Source organism: Coptis chinensis, chromosome 6, assembly GCF_015680905.1.
Source record: "Coptis chinensis isolate HL-2020 chromosome 6, ASM1568090v1, whole genome shotgun sequence".
NCBI classification, from domain to species: Eukaryota; Viridiplantae; Streptophyta; class Magnoliopsida; order Ranunculales; family Ranunculaceae; genus Coptis; species Coptis chinensis.
In genome coordinates, this window is record NC_141461.1 from 65,157,978 (window position 1) to 65,164,353 (window position 6,376).

At 38.1% G+C, this 6,376-nt stretch overlaps 1 long non-coding RNA gene across 1 annotated transcript; it reads right to left on the minus strand.

Annotated features, from left to right (window-relative positions):
• Nucleotides 1–4,126: 4,126 nt before the first annotated feature.
• On the minus strand, nucleotides 4,127–5,564 carry LOC147493968 (uncharacterized). Its single transcript, XR_015198176.1, has 2 exons — nucleotides 5,465–5,564; nucleotides 4,127–4,546 (listed from the first exon to the last, which is right to left on the minus strand). It is a non-coding gene; the product is annotated as an uncharacterized LOC147493968 (long non-coding RNA).
• Nucleotides 5,565–6,376: the final 812 nt, after the last annotated feature.

Here is a 6,376-nt window from a genome sequence, read left to right on the forward strand (position 1 = left end):
TGATAGCTGAAAAATAAAGACACCGCGACAGCTGGGTTGTCTAGGACCGAATCGCAGGTAGTTATATCGGGATCTCTGGCCTTAAATTGGGGGTGCCAGATTTCCATGGCACTAGAAGAAAGGGAGCCAGACGAGTGGGGGTCCTTCCCAGGACAGTGAGTCGGGGTCTATGCCAAGAACCTCACACTGGTCACTCCCTAGATCACAGAGCCCTTGGAAAATTTCAGAGGAGATGCTGGCGTAGAGTTGAGATCGTGAATCTAGTTTCCAGCCTAGGTCACAGAAAAAAAGACAAATTAAAAACAAAGTTATACAGAAGCACCACGGATCAAAGGGTTTTACTTACCACTTTTAAGGAAATTGAGGTGCCTTAGAGAAACTTCTGAAGGGAGGTCCGCGGAAATAAAACTTCCAGACACATACAATGGATAGTGGTGCTACACCTTGTCAGAAGTTGTAATGTGGAGAACAAAAGACTTCTTCCGCGGACGGGTACAGAAGGATAGATACCCTACACTTCCAAACTTGGTGCTCTTTTTCATATAATAATGAGTGATTATGTCATGGAGTTGGATTTGAGGAGTGGGTTTTTTTGTAATGATTAGCGGCGTATGATAAGAGCCCAAAACTGTAGTTTTAACCCCTTAATAATCATAGTGTTAGACCAATTATGTGAATAATAAGTAAGAGTTAATACTGATTACGTGTTTTTATGCATTTCAGGCTTCAAAGTCCATTATGTGCAGAAATGTGCCACTTTAGCGAGATAAAGGAGCAAAAGTCGCCAGAACTTCCGAATGCCATATCTTTGGACTCAGACCTCGATTGAGGCCTACCTTATGTCAAAACGACCGGCTCGGAAAGAGCTTCGCAATGGTCCAAGCCTTGACCCAATCAGAGGAGCAGAAGTGGACGAAAAGTCTGTGGAAGCCAACTGCAGCTGAAGAGGCCTTTTGACCGAAGAATGGGTTTGGGCCCGATTCTTCGGCCCAAAACATGGCTCCAAGCCCATGCACGATTTTTGGATCTGAATGTATAAAAACAAAAGCTTAGCTCTTTGTTAATGGTAGATAGTTAGGTGAGAAAATAAATTATATTAGTTAGCCTCCATTAAACCTTAGTTCTAGATCTAGTTTTAGATTAAAGGAATTAGTTTTATTCTTGCTTTAAATTTAGTATTGAATAATTGTTCTCCCTTGAATTAGATAATAAAATAGTTGTTCTTGATTCAATTTCGATTTGTCAATTACAATTGTTAGATCTAATTTCATTTATTATTTGTTATTCAATGCTTAGTTATTAATTAGATTTTGTTATTGTTTAATTTAGATTAGTTAAATTTCATAAAGTTAGAATCTTTACATTATGTTTAGTTTAGATTCAATGGGAAATGTTAGTTTAATGAATCAAGGCTAAAACCTCCATTAGAGGGGTTGATGAAGCCTTGATGAAAACTTAGTTGTTTAGTATAGAATCGTTGTAGAATCTATTCCACTCTAGAAGGTCGTGTTTCGCCATGAGAATGGGTGGACGACCTCACATGCTAGTTAGTATCCCAGTAGGAATGCCATGAACACTAGGGATTAGAACTCCGAAATTCTCACGTGTTTTTAGCCATGAGAATGGGAACGTGCTAGAATCCGGTAGGAATGCCATGAACACTAGGGATTAGAACTTCGAAATTCGCCAAGAACGTGAGAATTGAGATACAACATTCTACGCTAGGTTGTTAAGTTGGATTCGAGGTGGATTCAATTCCCTCTAATCTCTTTATCTAGATTCAAACAATCGTTATTCCCGTAGCTTTAGTAGATTAACTTTAGTTTATATTTCATCTTGTTATTTATTATATCTCGTTATTTAAATTAACGCGTCTTGTTAGTATAACATTTCGTAAAGCTCTCATTGACTTAAGACTGATTTCTTAGATTTAGAAAACAATCCATGCTAGGGAACTAGGAGTGGAACGAACTTCGTACTCCATTTAGTGCAATTCGCATTGAGAGTAGAAGCTTTGATAATCAACACTTAAAAGAATAGTTCTAGTTTACTTACGTTTTGAATTCATAGTTCATTTCGTAGGTAGACTACTCATTTTATAGATATCAGCGTACATAACACGCCATAAGTTACCTATGCCTTGACATGGCGGAATGTTGAAATGGTTGCATACCTCGATATAGAGAAAAGTTAAAGGAAAACGCAAACCGGCTGCTATCTGGACAACAGTCGCGACAAGACATCCTGTCCGCGGTTTTACCAAGTGTGGAAAATGGGTGATGTCAGACACGTGCTCTAATACCACGTCATCTGGGATGCCATAAGCGGCTTTAACTGCAACTAAATTAGGTCTACGGAAATACGATGGGGGAAGAGAAGCCTTCCTCCCTGAGGTAGATGGTACAGCGGCCGGACTGGCAGAGCCTGAAGCTGGAGATTCCGATCTATCCACGGTGGAGTGGCTAGATCTGGATGTAGAGGACTCAGATCCATCGGATCTGGTGGTGGAGGTATCCACCGACTCCGATCCCGACATGCTACAATCGACACTAAGATTGGTAACTTGAAGCAATGGGGGAGAGTACAAGCTATGAAAGAAGGAAAGAGTGCGAACTAGTACCGAAAATTGAGTATAGCAAATAAATGAGGGGAAGAGAGAGGGTGGAGAACAAACCTGAGGTGCAAAGTAGCCAAGGCGACAGAGTAACTGAAAGAGAAACGCGAGCGGTGCTGGAAATATCCACGAGATTGAGGAACAGTAGAGAAGAAGTTGAAGAAGTTGAAGAAGATAAAAGGTGAAGAATGAAAAATGAACGGAGGGTTTTGGGTTTTGAGGGAAGTGAGAGGTTTAAGCGGGATTTGAAGAGACAGGGGTAAAAGGGGAATTACCAAGAAAGGGACAAGGGGAAATGTGACGTGTGGGGTCTCGAAAATCGAAAAGCCAGGTTCAGATGCGCATGCGCCATTCCCACATGGTGATAAAGATGGAACACGTGACATGCAACAGATGGAGCAGCTTAAAATAATAGGGATATACTGCGAATGGAGAAAGTTAGGTCTCGGCCCCATTGTATGTCCGCTGACTATCAATAGGACCGAGAGAAGGCATCTGTAGTGGTCATATTCATGACATAAGAGGTCATTGGTGGCGACTGGGCCGCATGCAGAATAGTGAAGAGAAGACAGGACGCAGTGGATTAGAGCCGCGGAAACCTAACTGTCGAGAACTGCAGTGAATACCGTAGACAGGTGGAGAGGTAGAGAACGTGGGATAAGAAGTGATCAACGAACCAAAAGAGGTGGTTAGAAAAAGGGAGAGGTTATAAAGGAAAGTGGTAGAAGAAAAGAAGAAAAGAAGAAATTGAGGAAAGATCGAGAGAAGAGAAAGAGAGAGAGAAGTCAGGTAATACAAGTAATCTTATAGGTTGTAATAAGAGATTATACAATTGTATCCATTGATGTCTGTTTCCTTTAAATGGAAACTGTCATGAGAAACCCAGGAAGAATCGGGTCATGAACATCCAAGACAATCTTAATACGAACAAATGAATGTTCATTACCTTATGGCTTACATAATTCCATGTCCTGAACCTGTGATTGTGTAAGCAAGCCAGAATCAAAGATATTGTCCATCACAATATTTGGATCCATGAAGAATATAGATGGGTAATTTAGCATGTTAACCCAGAGTCCACTACTAAAAAAATGGTTTATAAGCACAGCTAAACCCAGGAGGAATCGGGTCATGAACATCCAAGACAATCTTAATACGAACAAATGAATGTTCATTACGTTATGGCTTATATAATTCCATGTCCTGAACTTGTGATTGTGTAAGCAAACCAGAATCAAAGATATTGTCCATCACAATATTTGGATCCATGAAGAATATAGATGGGTAATTTAGCATGTTAACCCAGAGTGTCCCAGACAGAATACTTATGAAATGCTTTCTGCCTCTCCCAGATCATTATATTCCTCCGAAGCCACAACCTGGAAAATATGATTTGCAAAGATCCATGGCTGCCCATGTAAAATGAAATGAAATTTATCAATAGTAAACCAAATTTGGAACAAATCAGCAGAAATCATTTCAATAGGCATAATAGATGAGGCATTCCAGGCAGACTCAATATAAGTTTTCACTGTTTTGGGGTTTAACATTCCATTTAAAAGTCGACCGACCACGCTAAATATGTTATATTCCTTTACCTTCTCCTTCATGCGATTATTAAAAGTCACTTGAGGAATAGATTAATAAGGAAGCTGCATCTTATTTGCAAAAGCGGAGAACAGTTTCTCCACATGACCAGAGGAGGATTCATCTGCAAGAATTTTAGCTTGAAGAGTAGACATAGCAATAAAAGAGATTTGAAGCAACAACCACCAAAGGAAGAAGTGATTATCGTATCTCCCATTCTGTAAACAACTTGGGTTTAAATAGAACAATCTTACTGAAACACCCAGGTGGGAAGCATGTGCTTGCAAAACTGAAATCATTTCATCACAATATCATCGATAAAGTTACCCAATCCATAAGAGAAAGCTGCTCAAACAAGATAAACACAGTCATGCAAAAAGATTTAGATCAACCACCAAATACTTGTAGGAAACTTATTCCAAAAATATACTTATTGTTAAGTAAACAAGAAAAATCAAATTGATATAACAAATATATCATGAACAAACCTTTAGTTCAACAAACAAATAAACATTTTAGTTCAACTAATGAACTTAATTTACCAATGATTAAATCCGAGCCTAGTGAAGATTCATTATGTCCTTAAGACAGATTTTCCCCCTCACGGTGCTTGAAGGTTGATGGGAAACTGTCTCCTAAGATAGAATGGATTTGCTTCTATAGAAAACTAGCACTCCAATTCTATAGAATCAGCGAACACAACATAGTATTTGACTAAGAACAGAGGCAGAAGAGAAAGGTCAGAACTCTGTGTTATCTGGTGTGTCTTTCTCTCCAAATTCATCCAATATTTATAGGTGAGTGGTGCCTCTTCAAAACAACACAGTGACTCTTGGGAAAAAGTAAGCAACTCTTTGAAAAGTCACATGTTTCAAAATGACACACTATTTCAACATAAAACACTGTTTCGAACCAGTGCCTATTTTGAAAGGTCACACATTTTCGGCATTATGCACTATATCGAACCAGTGCACATTTTGAAATATCGCACATTTTCGGCATAATGCACTATTTCAAACTAGTGCACCATTTCGAAAAAGTTTTTCTCACTTTACCTACTATTTCAAGAGAAACCCATTTCATCTCAAGTGGGGTAACTTGGGAGACAAATTACTCATTCATATTTCAATGGATTTGTGCAAATCCATTTTTCTAACAATACTAAATCGAAATCAATTGGTAGTAATGTGTAAACCCAAACTAAACAGAAGAAACGAACGGAAAAAAGACAAATTAAGCATATTAGCATAGATTTAGCATCACATTTGATGAGAAATCTATGATTACACCCAACAAATGCAGCAAGAACGAGACTGAGTCAGACACTGAGTTAACCCACTTTTGGGAACTATGAGAGAGAGAGTATTCGTATCACTGTCACCAAGTACAGTACGGGTTTAAAATGGTGTACTTGCAAAATACTTAGTTCGTGTTTTAAACGGAACGTCTCGGCAAAAAAACGTAATAAAAAACAGGTTTAAAACAATAAAACGGGTTTAAAACATATAATACGTAAAAAAAAGAGTAAGAAACGATAAAAAAAAGTACTATAGATAAGGAGATTGATTTTATATAGGAGTGGAAAAAAGAATGAGCAAAAATAATAATAAGGAATTAAGGAGTTTCATTTTTGTAAACTTTTTCTTTTAGTCCTTTTCTACCATTTGATTTTGATTTTTCCCCTACATATATTTTTTGAAATCTTTGTAAATCCTGTATCGACTTTTTCTTGGTTTATTTGAAAATTTTGTTGTAGAGAATGTAGATTGGTTTCTCGCATATTGTAATCAACCTTGGTTTTGCTTGATGTATTATTTTCTTGTGTTATCAGGATTTAGGGACTTTCCTGTATTTACTGCCATTGTGGTAGATGTTAAAGATTGGAGTATAATCATGAACTGAGAAGTGAAAATCTGACGCTAATTTATATCAAGCAGGGATCTGTCCAACAAGTTGCGAGCTCTATATACTCATTTTTACTTGATTTGTAGTAGTAGCAGTTTTGATAAGAAACTTGGCCTGGGAGATATTAACTGCACGATGATGCAATGCCATTCTATATTTCTATTAGAGCATTCCCAATGCAAGCCACTATTATCCAGCTCCACATAGGCTGTATTTTCCATCTTTTCCACCGTTTTGGTGAAAAGCAAGGTGAGGTTGCCCAATGCAAAG